The sequence below is a fragment of the Notamacropus eugenii genome, chromosome X, assembly GCF_028372415.1.
Source record: "Notamacropus eugenii isolate mMacEug1 chromosome X, mMacEug1.pri_v2, whole genome shotgun sequence".
Lineage (NCBI taxonomy): Eukaryota > Metazoa > Chordata > Mammalia > Diprotodontia > Macropodidae > Notamacropus > Notamacropus eugenii.
The window spans coordinates 12897246-12922165 of record NC_092879.1 but is presented as its reverse complement, the minus strand read 5'-3'; the positions used below and the strand labels follow the sequence as shown (position 1 = coordinate 12922165).

At 41.7% G+C, this 24920-nt stretch overlaps 2 long non-coding RNA genes across 4 annotated transcripts in view; both read right to left on the bottom strand.

Annotated features, from left to right (window-relative positions):
- LOC140515663 (uncharacterized) overlaps window positions 1-24920 on the bottom strand; it is an 86360-nt gene that overhangs the window by 36485 nt on the left and 24955 nt on the right. The window lies entirely within an intron of this gene.
- LOC140515664 (uncharacterized) lies at window positions 6892-19762 on the bottom strand. 2 transcript variants are annotated; one of them, XR_011971128.1, is made up of 3 exons: window positions 19658-19762; window positions 17509-17650; window positions 6892-7547 (listed from the first exon to the last, which is right to left on the bottom strand). It is a non-coding gene; the product is annotated as an uncharacterized lncRNA (long non-coding RNA). The 2 variants fall into 2 exon arrangements; XR_011971129.1 differs by lacking the exons at window positions 17509-17650; window positions 19658-19762 and adding an exon at window positions 16357-17034.

Here is a 24920-nt window from a genome sequence, read left to right as displayed (position 1 = left end):
GCTCAGCCAAGGTAATCATAACTCTGAATGAAAAAAAGTGGACATTTAATCAATTGTCTGACTTTCAAGACTTTGTTTAAAAAAAACCTGAACTTACTAGAATATTTGACATGAAAAATAAAGAGAAATATAGCGTACATACCCAATGACCATTTATAAGGATCTCAATAAGAATAGACTATTTTCCTTTTATGTCTGCAAATTGTGTGTCTAAGATTACTAGTAATTAGTAACTATAAAAAAGTTAGTAATTTCTTATAAGAAAGTTGAAATGATATATCCTTATTGAACCCTGGTAGGTTTTTGGTGATCTCAAATGAGTCACTTCAGTTTCCTAGGTCAACTCTCCAGGACCCAGGTTCCCTTTCTTTTGGAGTTGGAAGCTCAATTCCGTGTGGACAGTCTCGGGCGGGTAAAGGTGGGAACTTCTAAATCTTAGAGCTCTCACGAGACCCCCCCCAGGAAACGGCTGGGAATCGAGGTGAACCGAGCTATCTCGTGTATTTCTGCCTCTTCCCGTGAGAAACGTGATGGGAGAGAGATCTCCCCGCCCTCGAGATTGTCCCGGATCTGGGCACACTATTGTTATCTAACAGCACGGTATTTAGATGCAAACTATGCGAGTGGAGATTTGAGTAGGATCAGGGAAGCCTGAAAGCTCTCTTAGCACGTGAGGAGCCAAAGAGGACACAAGGCTCCGCTTTTCCTCTTCTCCTTCTCTCCCCTTCCCCTCTCTCCCCGCTTGTACTTCTACTTCCAATCTCTTATTGTAAGATCTTTGCCTCCTTGGGAGATTCTTCTATCCCTCCTAAGGAAGAATCCCCTGCACTTGTAACTAGACCCTGAAATAAAGCTCACCCTTGTTCGACTCTGGAACTTTCTTTCTCTCATACGAGCATCCGGTTTGGCCAACCGAAGACCTCGGGAGGTGAGGTAAGAAGACTCGGGGAGCCCACAGGCCTCTAGGCCTGGCACCTTTCATTTAATGCAGAGCGTTGGACCCTTTCACCTGACAGGGACCAGCCATTTTGTGGAGGATCTTAAAAGTCTCTTCATTCCTCTGAGACTCAGTTTCTCTTTCTGTGATAGCATCAGGTTGAACACTATGATGTCATAGGCACTGCCAGTTAATGGGGAGTCTCATACTAGTCACTACATCTTCCTAGGCCTCAGTTTTCCTTTTGGTAACATCAGGGGGTTGGACTTCATGGATTGAGATGTCCCTCATTGCCACTCTTTGGGGGATATCATGCCATCCACTTGAGTACTCTAGCCCTCAGTTTTCCTTTGAGTAACATCAGGGTGTTGGGCTCCATGGTCTTAGATGCCCCTCCTTGCCACCCTCTGAGTGATCCCTCACCAGTAACTTTAACTTTCTAGGCCTCAGTTTTCTTTTCACTAACAACAGGGATTGGCCTCCAAGTTCTGAGATGTCCCTGAAGGCTCCCCTATGGAGGATATCACTCCATGTCCCTCGGCTTTCTAGGCCTCAGTTTCCCTTTCAACAACAGGGACTGAATAAAGTATGTCCACTGAGAATGACATGCCAAACTATGGGTGATCTCCCTCCTGCTACTTGATCTTTCTAGGTCTCATTTTCCTTTCCAAGAACAGGGCCAGGTTAAATATGTGGAGTGAGAGGGCCCTGCAAACTTCTGGTTCCTCTGACACTTGGAACCTCAGCTTTCTAGGCCTCACTTTCCCTTTCAGTGAAATCTGTATCTAGCTATAAATTATCTGAAAGCAGCCTTCCAGCTTCTGCTAGAAATCGTAATGGTCACTAAATCTTTCTAATCCTGAATTTGCCTCTCAGTGATAACCCTCGGTAAAAGTAATTGACCTCAGTGGGCACTCCAAGCTTATGATGTATCTCACATCAGGAAGGTCATCCTTCTAGGCCTCAGGTTCCCTTTCAGTAACAGCAAGGGTTAAAATTATATGAGCTTAATGGGTCCCCTCAGTTCACATATTTAAGCCTGCAAGGTATTGAAAGGGAAACTGACTTCCACAACCTGAAGTCACGGGTGTAGGATCAGGAAAAATTTGGCAAACCCCTCTCACATAATGGAGTTCTCAGTCCTGTTTTCACTGAAAGACAAACTAAGGCCTCTTAAGCTGAAGTGATTGTGGTGAGATCACTCAAAGGCTGTCAGGGCCCATTTACCTCATATAATTTAACCCCTTGCTGATCCTGGAAGGGAAACTGAGGTGTAGAAATTCAAGGTGAACGGTCTCACTTGGTCATATATTTAATGTTCTCTGGTCTAGAGTGTCCCACTGCCTTGCTTCATTGGTGATGGAAGTCTCTTCTTAGTGCCATGTCAGCTCTTTGTCTACAGCTCTCCCTAAATTGGAGCTCTGAAGAAGTGTCTTTGGGCCTTGGATTGTCGTCTTCATCCTGCCAGGCTCCAAAGCCTCCTGTCTCCCACCGAGCTGGGAGCAGTAGGGGAATGTCCATTTCCCACTGGGGTATGTTCTCCTTCTATGACTGCTGTCCCTGCACATCAGAGTCATGCTTCAGGAATGGTTCCCTCCCTTTCTGCCCTGCAGGGACATAAGAGGTCATTTAATACAGACTAGTCATGAGGCAGCTTGGTGGGACAGTGGATAGAGTGTTGGACCTGGAGTTAGGAAGATCTGAGATCAAATCCAGCTTCACACCCTTAATTTCTGTGTGACCCTGGGCAAGTCACTTAACTGCTGTCTGCCTTACTTTCCCTATCTGTAAAATGGGCATGATAATACCACTTAACTCAAAGGGTTGCTTTGAGGATTAAATGAAATCATGTTCCTTAAGAGTTTAGTATAGTGCTTGCCACACAGTAGGTGCTTTACAAATGCTTTATTCTCTCCCCTCCCCCTTCTGTACCCTGCCATGGGGTCCTTTTCCAGAGTCAGGCAACTAGCCAGCAGGAGAGCCTTTGTAGGAATTCAGACCGTGGGATGCCAAATACCTGTTCTAGCTTATTCTGTAAAGAGATGCAAGTGGAGGATCCCAGAATGACCACCTACTAATGCCAAATGGACCCCACGATTATAGAATGTGAATGATGAAAAGTACTTTTAGAGATTACTCAACATAGCCCTCTTATTTTAGAGAGGATGCAACTGAGGTCTGAGATGGAAAGAGACTCATTTAAAGATACACAGCGAGGGCGATATAAACCAAGACCCTTTTCCTCCAAATGCAAGAGTCATCCCCATGTGTCCTGTCTCTAAGACTCTGGCAGTGTTGAACCAAAGGATCAAAGATTAAGGGATCCTGTGAGATGATCTAATCTACTCCTTCCTCAATTTTTTTTAATTGGCAGCATTAAAAGAGTTTCCTTTTGGCCTCCCTGAAAGAAAAAAGAATCGTAACAGATTTAAACATGAAATGAGAAGACATCTCCACTAGGTAAACTGCATTAAAATTTGAACTTGGTAAGGCTTCAAAAACGGTATTTATGACCTATAGTTTTTTTTACAAAAATTCTTTAATCTAGAATGGAGATTGTTTTTTAATGATCTCCAGAATGATAATGAAACAGCATGTCAAAAGCTATAGGATGCAGTAAAAACAGTGATCAGAGTAAAATTTATATCTCAAAATACTTATATTAGAACATAGTGAAGGAACAGATCAATGAATTGCACATGCAGTAAAAAACTAGGAAAAGAATAAATTTAAAACATCCAATTAAACTTTATAAATCTTAAAAATTAAAGGTGAGTAATAAAATTGAGTGTAGGAAAACCACTGAATTCATAAATAACACTAGGATTTGGTTTTACGAAGAATAGATAAACCATTGATTAATATGAGTAAAAAAGAGGAAGAAAACAAACCACCAGTATTAAAAATGTAAAAGGTGTATATACTACTAATGAAGAAATCAAAGCAATTACAAGAAAGCATTTGAATAGAAACTGCAATTTTACCTAAAGTAATTTATTTATTCCATGCCATCTGAATAAAATAACCAGAAAATTATTTTACTGAGCTAGAAAAAAATGATAATAAAATTCATTGGGAAGAACAAAAGTGCAAGGCTATCAATGGAATTAATAAAAAATATAAAGGAAGTAGCTTTAACATTGCTGGATCTTAAACTACATTATGAGGTAGCAATTGGAAGAATCATCTGGTACTGGCTAAGAAATGGAAAGGTAGGACAGTAGAACAGAGTAGATGTGCAATACACTGTAGCGAGTGATTACAGTAAGCTTTCTAGTTGTGTGACCTTGGATAAGTCACTTTGTCCCTGTCTGCCTTCGTTTCCTTAGCTGTAAAATGGGGATATTAATAACACCTAGTTGGAAGGATTGTTGTGAGGATCAAATGGGATGGTAACTCGAAAGCTCTTAGCACAGTATCTGGCACATATTAGGTACTGTAGAAATGCTCCCCTTTACAATTTAGGGATCATTCGAAATAACTGTCCTAAATATGTACACACCGTTATACTTTCTAGTTATAAAAAATAATTTGACTGTCCCCACTCTTGCTTGCCCCATTTTTGTCAGAACTCAGGTGCTTCACAATGAGAAGTGTGTGGTTGTTTGTTGGGGGGGACAAAAATAGAGAGATCTAAAGCTGATCATAAATCTCAAGCCTTTCACAGGAAGACTTAGGGAATAATTGTGGAGGGAAATAATCAGAACCAGGAAAAAATATACACAGTGACCACAGTGATAGAAGAGGAAAGAAGAAAAGAGAGAGCTATATAATTATGAGCAAGCTTAACCCTAGTGAAGGGATGAGAAAATGCACTTCCCTCTCTTCTTTGCAAAAGGCACAGACTATGAGTGTGGAATACTGAAGTGCCTGACACCCAGTAGGTGCTGTATAAAAGCTTATCCTCTTTCAATCTCCTGTTAGACTCAGATATTAAGTTTGCTAAACAAACATTTTTATTCCTTTCGTTTTCTTCATTTTACAAGGCATAGCATGCTGAGATGAGATGTGACCACCTCTTCTGTTTCCTGAGACCAATACGAAATTTTGGTCTATGGCCAATGTCTGCCAGACTGCTTTCCAGTTGTCCCAGAAATTTCTACCAAATAACGAATTCTGATCCCAAAAGCTTCTTCACATTTGTCAAACACAATTCATTCAGAAATAAGGGTAGTGAATGAACAAAAATTATCGATAAAAAGTTTAAAATCACAGAAAAAAAGCACAGAGCTGCTATAAAAAAATTACAGTGTGAGACCCTAGGCAGAACTCAGGAGTAGGTTGACCTCTGAGCTCAGCAGCAGAGTAGAATGAAAGAGAGCATCAGAGTCCTCTGGCATAAGGCTTCTGTCTCCAGGCAGAGTCCAGCACAGGAGCAGCCCTGAGTGCCCTGAAGGAAGGGCCTCTTCGTGACCACACTCATAATCAGGCAAAGCCTGCTCATGACGTTCCATAGTGCTGCTGTGAAGTTTGAGCACAGCCACATCCCTCCTCTACAGCCTAGACATTGAGGATGCTGAGACAAGCAAACCAACCCCCCACTCACCACAATACTGTAAGGAAATACCTTGAAGGCAGAGAGGTCCAACGGGTAAACCCAAGAAACAAGAAGGCTAGTGATGTTGTTGCAAGTGAAGTGTTAGGGGGGAAAATGTCTTGGTCCAAAGGATTATAACAGTACTTGGAAGAAATGAAAGAAGAGGCGCATAATGAAATCGATAGAGAGGATAGAAGCCAAGGAGAACTGATAAGTTAGGCAAGAGCTGGATTCCCTGGAAATTACAATGGGTCAAATAGAAAACAATGACTAAATAAGATAACAAAAATATTAATTGGAGGAACTAATAAGATATAAATCACATGTAAATTAAATGAATAATAAAAAGAAACACAAAGGAATAATAAGGAAATGTAAGAAACAATATGAAAAACAAGTGATCCAGAAACTGGCCAAGGAAAGATAATCTAGGAAATATCAGACTGTCTGAAGACTATGATTCAAAAAGTCTTGATACCCAAGTAGACATTTTGAAATGGAAATATTAGAGTCAATAGAAACATAGAAAGGTACACATATTTGTTTAATTGAAAGGGCATTATGTGAGGAGGAATTGTTTACATGCTGATGAAGGGATGGGAAACAAATGTGTCCTCGGAATACTAATATCTTTAATGGTCATAAGAAAGGAAAATAAGACGCAGGGCCTGAGGATGGTTTTCTTCTGTTTTGATGGTCTCAGGGTTAAAAATAGGAGAGAATACGGGGACTGTACTTGGAAGGAAAGGAGAAGGAAGTCACCATCATGTAAACAATATAAGTATAAGATGAAAAGTATTTAATTATGGGGGAAAGGGTGGGAGAAATGTGTATACCAGAAACTTTACTTCACTTTCATCTGAAATCGGTAAAAGGAGTTAAACAAAATTACACCCCACCCCCAAACACAACACACACACACACACACACACACACACACACACAGATCTCAGTACAGAAATACGATAAACTGAGAAGGAAAATGGTAACTGACAAGAGAATGCTAGAGAGTAATTTTAAGAGAGACGGCAGGATAGGTAAGAGAATAATCAAAAGCAAAATAAACTGAAATGCTGGAAAGAGGAACATGAAGCGGGGGGTTAAAAAGAAGAGTAAGAACCTGGGATCGTGGGTGAGACAAGGAGAAAAGACTGGCAAGAGGGTCAAAGCAGAAGTTTAATTTATGGATGACAATTGTCAGGAACAATCAGTATCTATACTTAATTGCTCAAGCGTACGTAGAACTAATATAATAAAAATGACAATACTAACATAATTATTCCAGGTTGTACCAATGCAACTCCCACAAGAGTAGATTGTAGAGCTAGAAAAATAACTTAACCATCACTCTGGAGTTACAAAGCAGTCACGAATCTGAAGCATAATAATGGAAAAATGGGAAGAAAAGAGGCTTATCTGTCCTGGATCTCAAACTTTATTACAAATCAGTAATCATTAAAACAATTTGATATTGGTTTAAAAAAATGTCTATCAGCAGAAAAGGTGTAATTTCTCCCAAATCTGAAGAGGAAGCATGAGTGGAGGGAAGGCTCCTCGTTGGCGAGTGACATTGCTTACTATTTTGGAGATGCTACTTGTAGAAGAGAATTTTGAAAAGATGTGCTTGCTGCCTTTAAAGTATCTGCTAATTTGTGTCCAAAACTGTTTTCTCCACCCCAGGAGACTTGGTTTGGTGACCAGCCATCAAGCAGTAGGCTGAAATCGTGTTTATTTGTCTCTTTACACAGAAATCATAAGCTGCAGGTGAAATATTCCTCTACTGGAAGGATGAAGGTTGGGGGTGTGTGGAGCTGGGCACCCTGGTTGGAGTTAAGTGGACAACCTTGCACCTGTCCTTCAGGTATGCCTGAGTCACAAAGCCAGCATACCACAAGGTTCCCTCCTGAGGCAACCACCTGGGTCAGTCTCACCATTGTACTCTGCTTTTGTGTTGCAGCTCCCTGGAGGTCTCAGACCTGGGCCACCTCAGGAGTATTCATATCCTCAATACTGTCATCATGGGAAGGTGAGGGGCACTTGCCAGTGGTGAAAATAATGGGACAGGTCACAAATCTGGTAAATCAAGAAAACCACCAAGAGAAAGAGCAAGAGACAGGCATTATTAATCAATCAATTTAATTGAAAATTAAAAAGAATTAAATATTAACCAAAATAAATTTTAAATTAAAGTTAAAAAGTAATTAATCACATGGATAATTAATAAATGACAAACTCCTTCTCCCCTGCCCCAATTTCTTATCTGTCTCTCATAGTCAGGGCCCAGTGACTTACCATTCCCCTAATCTGAATTTCTCCTTCATTTCTTTCATCAGCTACAGTATATTATCTGTCCCTTGAGCCACTATCTTCTCAGGAATCTGCCTCTCATACCTGACTTGTTCCCACCATATTGGTCCACTCACCTCTGAGGGTGGATAAACAAGGACAGAGTCATTCCCTAACTAGTTCCCTGCTGCCTGTGAGTTTGCCTGGCTCCAGCTAAGGTGCTTGGGGGGGAAATAATAGATTCTGGGGAGAGAAACCTTTATGGACACCTTCCCCATAGGAGTAATAGTAATAACATGACTGTGAGGGTTTAGAGCCTCTTAGCTGCTGTTCGTACCCCTGTACTTGTGGAGTCAGCCATAAAGAAGGTACAACACTCATTTTCTCATGTTTTGGTGGAAAGAAAAGAGGGATAACTGTATATGGATTTATCCAAACAGAAATATCTGTCCTTAGATATTGCAAGCAATAATCTTAGAAATGCAAGCAATAGTAATGAGACAAGAAACACCAAGTGAGGGAATAAGCACAAAGAAGAAAAAAAATGATCACTCTTTGTGGATGAAGACATAATTTACTTTGAAAATTCTGAAGAGTCAACCAAAATTGAAATGTAACAATCAATTCAGTAAAGATTCAGGATTTAAAATTAATCCCCATAAACTAAGAGTATTCCAGTATGTAAATCAAACAGGAAGAGTTAAAATAAGAAATTCCATTCAAAACAGGTATGTAAAATATAAAATAAATATTTACGAATGTACCTACCAAATTTTCAAATAAACTACAAAGGATCTGTACTGTAGGGTGCTATCTATATTTACAGAGAGTATCTATGTTTACAGAAGATTATTATTAGACACAAACATGTATAGTATAGTTTAACACACACAAACACCATACATATTTGTGTCTAATAGTAGCCTTCTTTAGGATAGGGTCGAGAGGTTAGAAGAAAAAATAAAAATTGCACAACAGAGAACAAAAGAAAATTTAGCAAGCAACATAAAATAACAGTGTAACTTTAAAAATGACATCTAGTATTTATTACATACTTTTTCAACACAGTAAATGGTTTGAAATGGAAATTCATGTTTTTTTATTGAATGATCTTTTTATGATGTGCTGTGTACATGAAAATGTTCCCTTTTTTGTCTTTTCATATTCAAGTTAAAAGTGAAATTAAAGTGTTTTTAAAACAATCCCATGAAAAAGTGCTCTAAATCATCACTGATGAGAGAAATGCAAGTTAAAAGTACTCTGAGGTATCTTCTCACAACCATTCAATTGCCTAATGTGATAGAAAAGGAAAATGACAAATGCTGGAGGAGATGGGGAACAATGGGAAACTACCACACTATTTTTTGAGCTCTGAATTAGTTCAGTCGTTCTGGAGAGGTATTTGGAATGACACCCTAAGGGCTACAAAACTGTGTACCCTTGGATCCAGAAATAACATTACTAGGTCTGTATCCCAAAGAGATTTTTTAAAAGAGGGAAGTAACCTATTCATAGAAAAGTATCTATAGCTACTCTATCTGTGGTGGCAAAGAATTGGAAATAAAGGGGATTACCATCAAATGTGGACTGAACAAATTGGGGGATGTTGGGGTGTAAGCTCAGTTCTCACATGAATGGTTTCGGGCAGGTAAAAATGAGGACTTCTTGATTGCGAGCTCTTATGAGGCCCCCCCAGGGAACAGCTGGGAATTGAGGAGTGAGACTCGAGCTCTCTTGTTTCTCCACCTCTTCTCAGGGGAAACTTGCTGGGGAGAGCATCCCACCCTTGAGATTGCTCCATGGTCTGAGCACACCTTTTTGTTGATTAGCTAGGGGCTGAGAGCATGCACGGTATCCACGTGCAAACAGCTGGGAGAGCTTAAGTAGGGGCAGGAAAGCCTGAGGGGGGTCCTTCCTGGGGGTCCCTCCCCTTTTCCTCCTCTGACCTCTCGCCGTGTGATCCTTGCTCCTTAAGAGGAGGGGGGTTCCTTTCTCCTGGGGAACAACTCGCCTGCATATGGACATGTAACCAAGATCCTGAATAAAGCCTAACCCTTGTTGGACTCTGGAAAGTCTCTTCTCTCGATACGTTTATCCAGCTAGCCACCGAAGACCTGGACTAAGGTAAGAAGACTCGGGCAGCCCATGGCAATTAGGCCGGGACAGTTGGCCCCTCCAACAGGGACAAGCGCAGAGATCCTGGGTGGTGGGAAACCCAGAAGGGGCTGTGAAAGAGAGAGAGTACCCGAACCTTGGGCTCGGAAGGAGAGAAAGAGAAGCTTCCCATACCCATGGGAAAAGGGCAGGGATAGGGAATCAATTGCCAATAATAAAGCCAGAGGAACAGAAGGTCTGGGCTAAGATACTTTACAAGGAATGCAGGGATAAGGGGTCACTATACATCTTAATGACCTCTGAAAGTTTTGTAAACAGCAATGCCCCGGGGAGTTGGAGGACTTCTATTTTATTCACAAGGAAAGTTGGTTTTGACATTTCATAAGGATTATGCTGCTAGCTGCTGATCAGCCAGTCAGTTCAAGTAGCTTACATTTTTATGGGACCTCCAAACTAACTTTTACACTGTGATGGTAAGGCAATTTTGTGTTTCTGAAATACTTAAAGCAGTCAATTAAATTATGTTCAGAACAAAGCAAAAAGGGGAGAGAATCCTGGCGAGCAAGATAAGTGGTCAGTTCATCTTGACCCCTAATGGTTGGAAGAGCTTATCCACAGCCTGCCTTACCCCTGGGCAGAATGTGATTTGAGTGTCAGAATTTTCTCAGAAGGTGAAGGATACCACCAGTGGGCTGGGGACTCAGGCCTCCCAGGCTTATCAGCAATTAACAGGAACAGGGCAGTATGAAGCCACAGGAGATCAATTATCATAGCCTCTAAGAAAGAAAGAGAGCTTCCCATGACTAAGCTTATGCAGGGAAGCACTGAGCCATTTACTATCTTTGTGGCCAGACTGTAGGAGGCAGTGGGTGGAGACACAGGAAGAGGAGAGCTAGGGGACAGAGATAGTGTTAAAGACATTGTTACGGCAGAATTGTAATCATGACTGTAAAAAGGCAATGCTGGGACTGCCGAAAAATGCATCCAGTGAAGAAATGATACAGAGATGTGAAAGGGTAGGGATCCAGGTGTACATGGCACAGGTACAAGGGGAGTATCTGGCCTCAGCCTTAAATAACATCTCCCTGGAAAGGAAATGTTTTTGCTGCGGAAAACCGGGACACCTCAAGAAGGACTGTAGGAAAGGGGAAAGAACGGGGAGGGGTCAGGGCCCCTGCTTTTCATGTGGAAAGCCAGGTCACCTAGCCAAACAATGTAGGAAGTCGGGAAACAGGGTGAGGGGCCCCTCAAGGGCCCCGGAAACGTGCCCTTTGGCAGAGACTCGGGACGGCCCCTTGGAGAGAGAATACAAGAGATTATGGGGCCAGAGGAAGGAACGCAACACCTTTACAGCTTAGATAAATGCCAGCTTGCACCTCATCAGTTTGCTATGATCCCCCTGAGAGACCCTGTACAGGAGGAATCCCTGATATTGCAGAACCTCTCCCATGCACCCGTAGTTATGTATACAGGAGTTTATCCCTCTGGCACCAGAGCACTTCCATGCTCCAATGTGGTAGCCGAGCCAACTCATATAGACAATCAGCTTCCCATAGCTATTGCCCTTCCCTTAAAGCACTCAGTTCAAATCCAGTTACTAAAAGAAATAGGACAGAATAGACCTGAGTGTATAATCTGGCTCAATGGAATTCCCATGACTGGCCAACTTGATACCAGAGCTGATAGGACCTGCCTTAGCGGTCGCTCAGTACCCCAGCACTGGAAGCTCAGAGAAAGCCAGAGACCAGTGTGGGGAGTAGGGGGGTGCCAAAATACCTTAGAGACAATGCACCCAGTGAAGTGGGAGGCAGAGGATCACCAAGGAACCGTATGGCCATTGGTGATTCCAGGACTTAGTTTTAACATCTGGGGAAGAGACATCATGAGCCACCTGGGGATGAGGCTATCAAATTTTTAGTAAGGGCCATTGCAGTTGTACTGGAGTCCCCTCCCTTGAATTGGAAGTCACACACCCCGATTTGGGTGGAGCAATGGTCCCTGACTCCAGAAAAGCTCCAGGTGCTACAAATATTGGTTAAGGAACAATTAGAAAAGGGACATATAGAACCATCACAGTCATCCTGGAATGCTCCTGTGTTTGTTATAAAGAAAAAATCTGGAAAATTCAGGTTCCTCACAGATCTAAGGAAGGTAAATCAGTCTCTCATCCCCATGGGAGCCCTGCAACCAGGTCTCCCTTCTTCTAATGCCATCCCAGATGGCTGGTCACTTATAATTATTGACATTCAGGATTTTTTTTCCCATCCCTTTAAATAAAGTAGATTGTCCCTGGTTTGCTTTTACAGTACCTCACCCTAATAATGAAGGACCTGCAAAGAGGTATCAGTGGAAGGTACTGCCCCAAGGCATGAGTTGCAGCCCCACCATCTGTCAATGGTATGTTAATCAAGCATTAGAGAGCCCCAGGCAGCAATACCAATGCAAAATCATCCATTACATGGATGACATCCTCATAGCTGCACCCCAGCTTAAGGAACTGGAGAAGAGTTTCCAAGCAGTAGAAAGGAATCTTCTAGGACTAGGATTAGTCATTGCACCTGAAAAAATACAGAGAGGACGCAATTACAAATATCTGGGATATCAAATACAGGGCGCTATCATTCGGCCAGAACCCCCAAAATGGGATATAAAGATCCAAAAACTTAATGATGCTCAGAAACTGGTAGGTGCTATCCAATGGATAAGATCAAAGGTGCCCATACCCCTACCTCTCATGCAACCTCTTTATTCACTACTGACAGGAGACTCTGCTTTGAATTCCCCTTGAACACTGACTCCCAAAGCAGCCAAGGCTTTAGAGGCAATAAAGAAACAATTTTTAGAGTCCATCACATTCCAGTGGGAGCCAGAAAAGGATGTGGAGGTATCTCTTATCTCCACTACGCCTCCCTATGCCATCATACATCAAAAGGAGAAGCCCCTAGAGTGGGTGTATCTAAGAAAAACAGGAAGCAGTTTACTAAACAAATGGGAATTTCTAGGACAGCTAGCACTACAGGCAGTGAAAAGAGCTACCCACCATATGCCAAAAACAGCCAATTCTCTATGCTACACTTACCACCAAGGATGTAGAAGAGTTAGCTCAGAATCACATTTCCTGGGCCACCATACTCCAGTGGGCCCAGGTGAAACCAAATTCGACTTTCCTATTCAAAGAGTTGTTGCAGTGGGCCCCAGCACCAGTGAAAAGGTACTCCCCAAACCCAGTAGAGGGGCCTAACATTTTTACAGATGCCTCCAAACATCACAAGGCATCCATTTATAACTCAGCTACTCAAGAGATGTATCCAGGCTATAGTGGAAAGGGCCAGCTTCACCATAAAGGCCATCCTCGCTAAACAAAAAAAGGGGAAGAGGTCGCCTAACACAATCAGAGCTCAACATAGCTGTATATACACACAATTTTTTGCATCTTTCAAAAATTTCGCACACTACTCCAGCTATGAGACATTTTGTGACTATTCCACAACAACCCAGGAAGGAAAGTGATACCCAGGCTGGAAATAAGGACACATGGGCCATGGTAAAGGATATGGCCTCAGGGACATGGCAAGGTCCGTATAAGATACTAATATAGGGTCCAGGGTATGTTTGTATCTCCACAGGAAAAGGGGACACGTGGATCCCCATCAGAAGGATCCACAGGTGGAAACCAGTGTTGGAGACGATGGAGACACCAGAAGCAATGAGCCCGGAGACCCCGGAAAAGGACCATGCACCAGCTGAGTCTACTGCTGACAGCTTTGGCCTTGTTGCCCAGAGGAGGAGCAGCACCCATCCCAACCACCTGCCATAGTACTGGGAGCTCTTGCCAAATCAATCATGGCTGGTCCTTGTTGAGCGGACTGATACATTGCCACCCGCTACCCATCAAGGCAACTCCTCCCAGTGGCTGAAGTAGGACTTTGATATCACAGATCCAGGAAGCACGGGGGTGACAAACTTTCACCTGAACTCCACAGGCTCGGCCGTGCGATCCATTTTGCATGACTGGGGTGGGGGGAGGAGTGATAGGCGCCAGCACTGTGCCACCTCTCATAGAATATGCTTTGGAATTAATGATTGCTCTTCCTCTTGCTGTAATGCTTTAAATTTAGCCATTTAGTTCCATCTTTGCTTTGTTGGAAACAAACCTGATTCCCTGTGATGGGGAGATGCCTCTCTTTGTCAGTTGGTGTGCTAGCTGCAGGTTCCTGTGTAAATGAAGTTCTTGTTGTGGGGTATCCACATGTTAAAGGCCTCCCTAACCCACTTAGCTACCAGCCGCTATTCGCTCTAGGGTCACATGCGCTCTGCGCAAAACAAAAAACGGGAGATGTTGGGGTGTAAGCTCATTTCTCACATGAATGGTTTCGGGCAGGTAAAAATGAGGGCTTCTTGATTGCGAGCTCTTATGAGGCCCCCCCAGGGAACAGCTGGGAATTGAGGAGTGAGACTCGAGCTCTCTTGTTTCTCCACCTCTTCTCAGGGGAAACTTGCTGGGGAGAGCATCCCACCCTTGAGATTGCTCCATGGTCTGAGCACACCTTTTTGTTGATTAGCTAGGGGCTGAGAGCATGCACGGTATCCACGTGCAAACAGCTGGGAGAGCTTAAGTAGGGGCAGGAAAGCCTGAGGGGGGTCCTTCCTGGGGGTCCCTCCCCTTTTCCTCCTCTGACCTCTCGCCGTGTGATCCTTGCTCCTTAAGAGGAGGGGGGTTCCTTTCTCCTGGGGAACAACTCGCCTGCATATGGATACATAACTAACACCCTGAATAAAGCCTAACTCTTGTACGACTCTGGAAAGTCTCTTCTCTCAATACATTTATCCGGCTGATCACCGAAGACCTGGACAAAGGGTAAGAAGACTTGGGTAGCCCATTGGCCTCTAGGTCGAACACCAAATTGCTCTCCAGAATGGTTGGATCAGTTCACAGCTCCACCAACAATGAATTAGTGTTACAACTCTCCCACATCTTCTCCAATATTTATCATCTTCCTGTTTTGTCATGTTAGCCATTCTGATAGGTGTGATGTGGTATCTCAGAGTTGTTTGGATTTGTATCTCTCTAATCCATAGTTATTTAGAGCATTTTTTCATATGACTACAAATATCTTTAATTTCTTCCTCTGTAAAGTGCCTGTTCGTATCCTTTGACCATTTATCAATTGGGTAATTTCCCACAATTTTAAATTATGCCTTTGATAATTTGATTGGCATAGAATTAAAAACGCATATTGACTTTGGTAGTACAGCTAGGATCTGACGTCTGAAAAATGAATCTCATGCAGTTGTATGTCCTGGAATTTGCACTCTTTGAAGGTACAGTGATGTAAAATATGGTTAAGTGGTCCCAGCCCAATCAAATATGCAGTGCAAATTCACAGAATGTGGCCACTTCACGAAATTCTTTCCTTGCACTAATCTGGACCTAAGCTACATTTTCATTTCGATTAGACTGGTACAGCTCATCCATGAGCATAGAAACTTTCTCCAGTTATTTAACCTTGTTCTGTATTTCTTCAAGGATCATTTTGTAATTGAGTCTATACAAGTCTTTTCTGTGCTTTGACAGATTGATTTTCAGACACTTTATGCATCTTGAAGATATCTGGAATGGGATTTCCCTGTAATGGCCTCCGACTTTTTATTACTATTTAGAAATGCTGCTAATATTTGAGTGTTTATTGTGTAGCCTATATCTTTGCTGAAGTTATTAATGGTCTCTATTAGTATCTTTGCTGATTCTCTAGGATTTTCCAGAGGAACTATAATGTCATCAATTCTCTGTTCTGGCTCAGCAGGAAGTCATGGGCTCCTTTTCCTCACATGTTAAGGGACCAGAAGGAGTCAGAATAGCTGTAAGCAGGACCTTTTCATTGCATTTCATCATGCCTTTTTATAAGCAGTCTCTACAACCTCTCCCACATGTACTGACAACAGGCAGAGCATGCTACCCTAGGTTTTTGGAAGGAGTTACCACTGGCTGTCACCCTAGTACACTAAGATGGGAAATTAAGAATAATTGTTTTTTAAAAATCCATATCCATATCTCCTCATATTGTGGTTGTTAAGTTATTTTTCAGTCATATCCAACTCTCCATGACCCCATTTATGGTTTTTCTTGGCAGAGATAATGGAGTCATCTTCCATTTCATTCTCCAGTATACATATATGAGTGTGTGTGTGTGTGTGTGTGTGTGTGTGTGTGTGTGTGTGTGGAGAGAGAAAGAGAAGTCAGAGGTGGAGATATATGCATGAATACGTATTTCTATATATACATATGTATATGATAAACACATACATGCTCCCTAACCAGAAACATGTTCTCTTGTGAGTACGTGCAGAGGCAGTGGAAAGAGGGTTTCAGACTAGATAGTACATATGACAAAAGGGGTCACTACTCCCAGCTCCTGGCTGCTGGAAGGTTTTTCTTCCCTTTTGTAGGAGCCTTACACCGTTTCCTATCGGAATGCTGTACCTTTCTGCTGGGATCTTTGCAGATTCTTGAAGGTGCTTTTCTGTAAAATGTCTATATTGTCTTCAATATGATTCCATATGCACTTCATAAGCTTTCAATGCAGATGTGGTTTGGGGCACAAATCTTTCCTGACCTTGAAATAGGTTGAAAGGTCATTCCTGATCTATCAAGCGTGAGGATGGGAATGAGACTGTCTCTCTCCCCCCGCAAACAATTCTCTCTTAGAGCTTTAACTGAAGCTTCTACATCATTGGGTTGTATTGCCACTGGGATGCTGGGTTCCATACTATCTTGCTGCTTTTTTCCAATCTCCATAGGGCGGGATTAACTCTTCAATCAGTCCCAGTTTTGCCCTCGCCCCAGGTTGCATCTAGCTTAAATGTTTGATTGGTTCAATAGAGTTCTGGAGCTTGTTCATGCCTCTGACTGATTGGCTCAGTGGAGAAGCATGGGCCTTCTATATTTGACTGGAGGGGGGTGGGTGGAACCCTCTATATGAATATAGTGAAGCAAATCAGATTTATTTTGTATTGTTTGTGCCTGAAAATATTTCCTCCTTCTGGATATACCGGACCTTACTTCTGTGGCAAGAGGCAGAAAGCGTGTTTCATCATCAGTCTTCTGGTGTTATCATTGATCATTATAATACATACCTGTAATGAGTTTGAATTTCGTTGCCTTGTCATTGGGTAGGAGATGCGGTAGGAGGAGGGAGAGAATTTCAAACAGGAAATAAAGAAGACAAGAAAGTCTCAGTGCTTTAAAAACAAATGTATAAAAATAAATTGTAATATATTTTAAAAATAAAGGGCAAATGTGACCGTATCACCTCAATAAACCCCAGAGGCTCTCTACTGTCTCCAGTATCCCATAGAACACATTGTGGTATTTGAAGCCTTTTGTGATCTGGCCCCTTCCTTTCTTTCCAGGCTTATTATCCTCCTTGCATACATCTTGGCTTTCTTGCTGTTGCTCACACACAGCACATCATCTCCTGACCCTGCACTTTTTCTATGGCTGTTCTCCCTGGCTGGAATGCTCCTCACCTCTACCCCCTGAATTTTGGGCTTTCTTTAAGATTCAGTTCAAATGCCACTTTCTGCAAGAGGACGTTTTCTGTCACCACCCCTTTCCCCCAGCCCATCATGGTACCTTCCCTCTCAGACTGTCCTCTTCACACTGTACATATCTTGTATGCGAAATAGTGGTTTGCATGTTGTCCTTTCTCCAATCCCTCCAATGGAATGTGGACTCCTTCAGGGCAGGAGTGGCAGTCTTTTGCCTTCCTTTTTTGCTTGAGGTTTTAACATAGTGACTGGCAGTTAGTCAGATAGTCAATACATATTTATTAAGTGCCTACTATGTGTCAGGCGCAGTGGTAAGTACTAGGGACACAAAGAAAGGACAGAGAGAGTGGAGAAGGGGGAGAAAAGACAAATAACGGTGTAACAACAAGTTCTATATAGCATAAGTAGGAAATAAATAGAGAAGACACTAGATTGTGAAAGGTTTCCTGCAGAAGGTGGGATTTTAGCTGGTACTTAAAGGAAGCCAGAGAGGTCAGTAGAATAGTGGAGGGAGAACATTCCAGGCACAGGGGAGAGCTAGAGAAAATGCAGAGATGAGAGATAGAGTGTTCTCCTTATGAAACAACCAGGTGACCAGTATCCCTAGACCACTCATAATATGGTTGGGGGGTTGGAGAGGGGGAGGTCTGGATGTAAGGAATAAAAAGTAAGAAAAGTGACAATTTCTTACAAAAAAATAAGGTCACAAAAGACCCCATAGAGAATTTGGCATTTGATCCTGGCTGTGATAGGGAGCCACTGGAGTTTATTGAGTAGTTATGGGAGTGTGACCTGGTCAGACTTGTGCTTTAGAAAAATCTCTTTGGTGGCTGCATGGAGGATGGACTAGAGTGGGGAGAGATCTGAAGCAGGCAAATACCCCAGCAGGCTATGAGAGTAGGCCAAGTGTGAGGTGATGAGGACCTGAAGGAGTGGAGTGGCATTGTCAAAGTAGGGATGAACTGGAGAGATGCTCTTGCAAAGGTGAGGTCAACAGGCCATGGCATCAGATTCCATCTGGGGGAAGGGAAGAGGAGAGAGTGTGAGGAGTCCAGAATAACACTTAGGTCCCAAGCCTGGATGACTGGGAGGATGATGGTACTCTCTACAGTAAGAGAGAGGTTAAGGGGGCAAAGGGAGTTTGTCTGGATGGATGATGATGAATTGCATTTTGAAGATAATGAGTGTAATATGTCTTCTGGGACTTCCAGGTTGCAATGTCCAGTACTCAGTTGGAAATGTGACACTGGAGATCAGGAGAGAGGTTAGGGTTGGATAAGCAGATCTGAGAATCATTAGAATAGACAGGCTGGCAATAAAAGTATATTACGTGCCTACTGTGTTCCAGGCTAATCCCCGAGGACACAAATATGAAAAGGAGAGAGAGAAACTTTGTTCTCAAAGAGCTTACAATTGAATGGGGAGGGAGACAAAACCAGAAAGAAAGCTGAAAAGGCATGAGGGTTGGAGGGAGTGGTGTGGAAGCCTAGTGGAGAAGTCCAAAGGAGGATATCTAGATGGGAAATGAAAAGATGGATAGCCTGGGCACTTTTCTTCATTGGTGGTTGTGGAAGAAAGAGATGACAGATAAATCTGTGAGAACTGATGAAAATATCAAATGAAAAAGTATAGATGGAGAAGAGGGCCAAAGATGTTACAAAGTTAAAATCAACAGGTCTAGGCCATTTTGAATATGGACAGGGGTGTGGTGGCATGTGAGAGATAGGGAGGAATCCAGGGTAACTCTTAGGTTGGGAGTGGGAGGGATAGGAAGATGGCATTGCCCACTAGGGAATGTGGTAGTAAGGGGAAAGTTTTGTGGAAAGATAATGAATTCCATTTTGGACATCGTTAGTTTAAAATGTGGACTGGACATGTAGTTTGAGGCACATGAAATGCATTTGAAAATATGAGAATAAGGTCAGCAGAGAAGTTAACACAGGATAGGTCGATCTGAGGATCATAAGCATAGACACAGTAATTAAATTGATGGAAACTGATGAGAGCACCGAGTACAGTGCAGAAAGGGAGAAGAAGAGAAGACCCAGGAAAGGGCCCTGAGGGACATCAATACTTACATTATCTGGACGGGGAAGGTAAGGTCTGGAATTCTCCCACCTGGTGAACCGTGTACCTCCCCCATAATTGTGAGGTGTTGTTTTGATGCCAAAGGAAGAGGCCAAGGAGTTCCAAACTTATTATTGGTAGTAATTTAGTCAATTGGGGTTACTTACATTTGGGGCAGTATGACAGATCCCTGCTAAGATATTAATCATCCTCAGTCTGGCGAGGGCAGCTAGACCAATTCTGTGAATCCCCACTGAAGAACGCCCAAATCACTGTGGTAATTACAGAAAACAGACAAAGGCAGGAGGAGCTAGAAAGCACAACACCACTAATTGGTGGTCATTTCTGGTTTTTTCCTTAGTAATGAGCTTGATCATTGAGCCAATGCTATGCCCCAAAGTAAGTTTGTGTATTGATTAGTACTGACCTGTTATAAATGGGTCGTGATGTTCTTATATGGCTTTTGAAGATCATAGTATCTAAAGTTTTGACTCAGTTACTAAAATATAATTTAATCAGGTCACCAAGTTTAGGTTTTTGCCTTTCACAGTTTAAGTTTTTATGGCTTTTCACTTATGTAACACAAGAACTCAGTTTCAAGCAGGTTCACACTGGATTCAACCACACCAAAGAAAGGCAATGGAGGAATGGCGACTGACAAGGAGAAGTGAGGAAAAGACACCCACGCAACTGAGCCAGTGCCCACTTGATTTATAGGGTAACAAACAAAGAAGGCGTTTTGCTAAGGAGTATCTTCAAAAGGTAACTTTAAGTTTTAGCAATATCACGTCAATTCAGCATAGCACACAGAAAGAGTACACGTTTATGGTTTTAAGTACAAATGTTTATATGTTGCAGGATTATATGATAATGCACAAGAATAGTAAAACTGCTTTTCAGACTAGAAACTTTGGAAAAATTATCTGAAAAAGAACAAAAATCAATTTTGCACGCAGTAAAATCCATCTTAGATTCAATTTAATTACTGTATTTTAGGGCTTTTTCCCAAATTCGAACACTACAAGGATGCAGCAAAGGAGACTGAGAAGGAGCTGTCATATTGGTAGAAAGAGAACTGGAACAGAGTGGTATCCCTCAAATATACAGACAAGAGAATATCAAGGAGAATGAAAGGGGAACCAGTTAGTATTGATCCAAGTGATCTGTTTTTAGTTTGAGTATGAGAGAAACCTCCATTTTTTAGGGAAAGCTAAAGATTGTCAGCTAGAAAACGGGCGAGGGGTGGGATGGCCGATGACTGCTAACTCCAAACAAGTTTCTCTTTCCGAGTGAGCTCTGTTTTCTCAGACAACTTCTAATTCTGTGATTTAAGGCTGTAATTCTAATTCTGTGTTCCAAGACATAAATTCTAATTTTGTGTTCTAAGATTTTTCATTCTAATTCTGCATTCTATGACTAATTCTGATTCTCTGTTCTAAGATTTTAGTTCTAATTCTGTGTTCTGAGACTAATTCTATTTCTGTTTTCTAGGACCAATTCTGATTCTCTCTTCTTAGACCTTCATTCTAACTACGTGTTCTAAGATTTTAATTATAATTCCATATTATAAGATTAATTCTAATTCTGTGTCTGGAGACATAAATGAAAGAGACTACAGATTCTCACTTTCTCGATGATGAGGTATTTTCTTATGTCACTGGTGACAAGGAAGATCAAAACATCTAACCAGAAGAAGACAACAAATCCAAAGCTCCTATATCCAAAGCCTCCAAGAAAAATATTAATTAGTCTCAGGCCATGGAAGAGCTAAAAAAGGATTTTGAAAACCAAGTAAGAGAAGTAGAGGAAAAATTGGGAAGAGAAAGGAGAGTGAAGCAAGAAAATCATGAAAAACAAGTCAATAACTTGCTGAAAGAGACCAAAAAAAATCCTGAAGAAAATAACAGCTTTAAAATTAGACTAACCCAAATGGCAAAAAAGATCCAAAAAGTCAAAGAGGAGAAGAAAGATTTAAAAATCAGAATGGGCCAAATGGAAAAAGAAGTCCAAACGTTAACTGAAATAAATAATTCCTCATAAATTAGAATGGAGCAAATGGAAGCTAATGGACTCTATAAGAAATCAAGAAATTATAAAATAAAACTAAAAGAATGAAAAAAATAGAAGACAATGTGAAGTATCTCCTTGAAAAAACAACTGACCTAGAAATGGATCCAGAAGAGATAAATTAAAAATTATTGGACCACATGAAAGCCATGATCAAAAAAATAGCCTTGATATTATCTTTCAAGAAATTGTCAGGAAAGCTGCCCTGATATTCAAGAACCAGAAGTTAAAAAGGAAATGCAAAGAATCCACTGATCATCTCCTGAAAGAGATCCCAAAAAGAAAACAGCTAGGAATGTTGTAGCTGAATTGCAGAGTTCCCAGGTCAAGGAGAAAATATTACAAGCAGCCAGAAAGAAGCAATTCAAGTATTGTGGAAATACAATCAGGAAAGCACAGGATTCAGCAGCTTCTCCCCTAAGGGATCAGAGGGCTTGAAATATGATATTCCAGATTTCAAAGGAGATAGGATTAAAACTAAGAATCCAACAAAAGTGAGTATAATACTTAATGCAAAAAAAAAAAATGGAACTTCAATGAAACAGAGAAGTTCCAAACATTCTTGTCGAAAATACCAGAACTGAATAGAAAATTTAACTTTGAAATACAAGAATGAAGACATGCATGAAAAGATAAACAGGAAAGAGAAGCTGTAAGGGACTTATTAAAATTTAACCGTTTATATTTCTACATGGAAAGATGATATCTATAATTCAGAAGACCTTTCTCAGTATTAGGTAAATTGGAAGAGTTGGAAGGAATGTGTGTGGGGGGGGTATATGATATACATATATACATATTTATATATGTGTGTGTGTGTGTGTGTATGGTATATGTATGTATATATGAAGAGAGAGAGAGAGCACAAGAGAGACACAAAGACAGAGAGATAGAGGGATAGAGATAGAGAGGGCATAGAGTGAGTTGAATATGAAGGGAAGATATCTAAAAGAGAAAATTAAGTGTTGACCAGAATATACTAGGAGAAAGAGAAAGGGAGAGGTAGAATGTAGTAAATCATTTTACATAAAAAGGAAAGAAAGAGCTTTTCTAATGGAGGGGAAAAAGGGGAAAATGAGAGGGAATAATGAGCCTTATTTTCATCAGATTTGGCTACAGGAGGAAACAACATACACACTCATTCAGACATGGAATTTTGTCTTACCCTACAGGAAAGCAGGGAGGACATGGATAAGAGAGGGGGCACAGTAGAAGTGACTGCATATTGGGGGAAGGGGTAATCAGGAGCAAACACTTTGGTGGAAGGAGAAGTTAAAGGAGAGAACAGAAAAAATGGTGGGTGGGACAGGATAGAGGAAAACTCACAGCAATATTATACTCAAATTCTGAAACCCTCAACTCAAGGATAAAATATCATGAGCAAAAAGAAAAAAATTACGTTAGGTAATACCACAATTAGAATCACACAAAGCCTAGTAATAACTACACTAAAAGATCATAGGTCTTGGAACACTATATCAAAGAGCAAAAGCACTGTGTTTCTGGATGAAAATATTAAACTCAGAAAAGTTAAGAATAATTCTGAATGAAAAAAGGGGATATTTAGTGAATTGTCAGACTTTCAAGACTTTGTTCAAAAAAAAAAAACCTGAACTTAACAGAACATTTGACATAAAAAAAGGAAAGAGAAATATAATGTTCATACCCAATGACCAATTATAAGGGTCTCAATAAGAATAGACTATTTTCCTTTTATGTCTGCAAATTCTGTGTCTAAGATTATTAGTTATTAGTAACTATAAAAAAAGTTAGTAATTTCTTACAAGAAAGTTGAAATGATATGAACTTAATGGACCCTGGCAGCTTTTGTGTGATCTCAAACCAGTCACTTCAGTTTCCTAGATCAGCTCTCCAGGACCCAGGTTCCCTTTCATTTACAGCAGACGGTTGGACCCCTTGATCTGACAGGGGCCAACCACTTTATGGAGGATCTTAAAAGTCTCTTCAGTCCTCTGAGTCCCACTTTCTCTTTCTGGGACAGCATCAGGTTGAACACTATGGTTTCATAGGCACTGCCAGTTAATGGGGGATCTCATACTAGTCACTTCAGCTTCCTAGGCCTCAGTTTTCTTTTTGGTAACAGCAAGGGGTTGGACTTCGTGGACTGAGACATCCCTCACTGGTACTCTTTGGGGGATATCATGTTATTCACCTGAGCATTCTAGGCCTCAGTTGTCCTTTCAGTAACAGCAGGGGGTTGGACTCCATGATCTTAGACTCCCCTCCTTGCCACCCTCTGAGTGATCCCTCACCAGTAACTTCAACTTTCTAGGCCTCAGTTTTCATTTCGGTAACATGAGGGATTGGGTTCCAAGTTCTGAGATGCCCCTCACAGCCCCTCTTTGGGGGATATCACTCCATTTCCCTCAGCATTCTAGGCCTCAGTTTCCCTTTCAAAAATGGGGACTGAATAAAGTATGTCCACTGACAATGACAGGTCAAATTATGTGTGATCTCCCACCTGCCACTTGAGCTTTCTAGGTCTCATTTTCCTTTTCAGGAACAGGGCCAGGTTAAATATGTGGAGTGAGACAGCCCTGCAAACTTCTGCTTGTTCTGACACCTGGAAGCCCAGCTTTCTAGGCCTCACTTTCCCTTTCAGTGAAATCTGTATCTAGCAATAAGTTATCTGAAAGGAGCCTGCTATCTTCTGGAAGAAATCATAATGGTCACTAAATCTTTCTGATCCTGAGTTTCCCTCTCAGTGACAAGCCTGCAAGGTATTGAAAGAGAAACTGACTTCCACAACTTGAAGTCACAAGTCTAGGATCAGGAAAATTTTGGTAGACGCCTCTCACATAATGGAGTTCTCAGCCCTGCTTCACTGAAAGTCAAACTGAGGCGTCTTAAGCTGAAGTGGCTGTTGTGAGATCACTCAAAGGCTGTCAGGGCCCATTGGCCTCATATAATTTAACCCCTTGTTGTTCCTGGAAGGGAAACTGAGGTGTAGAAAGCTGAGGTGAATGGCCTCACCTGGGCATGTATTTAACGTACTCTGGTCTAGACTGTCCCACTGCCTTGCTTCATAGGTGATGGGAAGTCTCTTCTTAGTGCCATGTCAGCTCTTTGTCTACAACTCTCCCTAAATTGGAGCCCTGAGGAAGTGTTTTTGGGCCTTGGATTGTCGTGTTCATCCTGCCAGGCTCCAAAGCCTCCTGTCTCCCACGGAGCTGGGAGCAGTAGGGGATGTCCATTTCCCACTGGGGTATGCTCTCCTTCTGTGGTTGCTGTCCCTGCACATCAGAGTCATGCTTCAGGAATGGTTCCCTCCCTTTCTGCCCTGCAGGGACATAAGAGGTCATCTAATATAGACTAGTCATGAGGCAGCTTGGTGGGACTGTG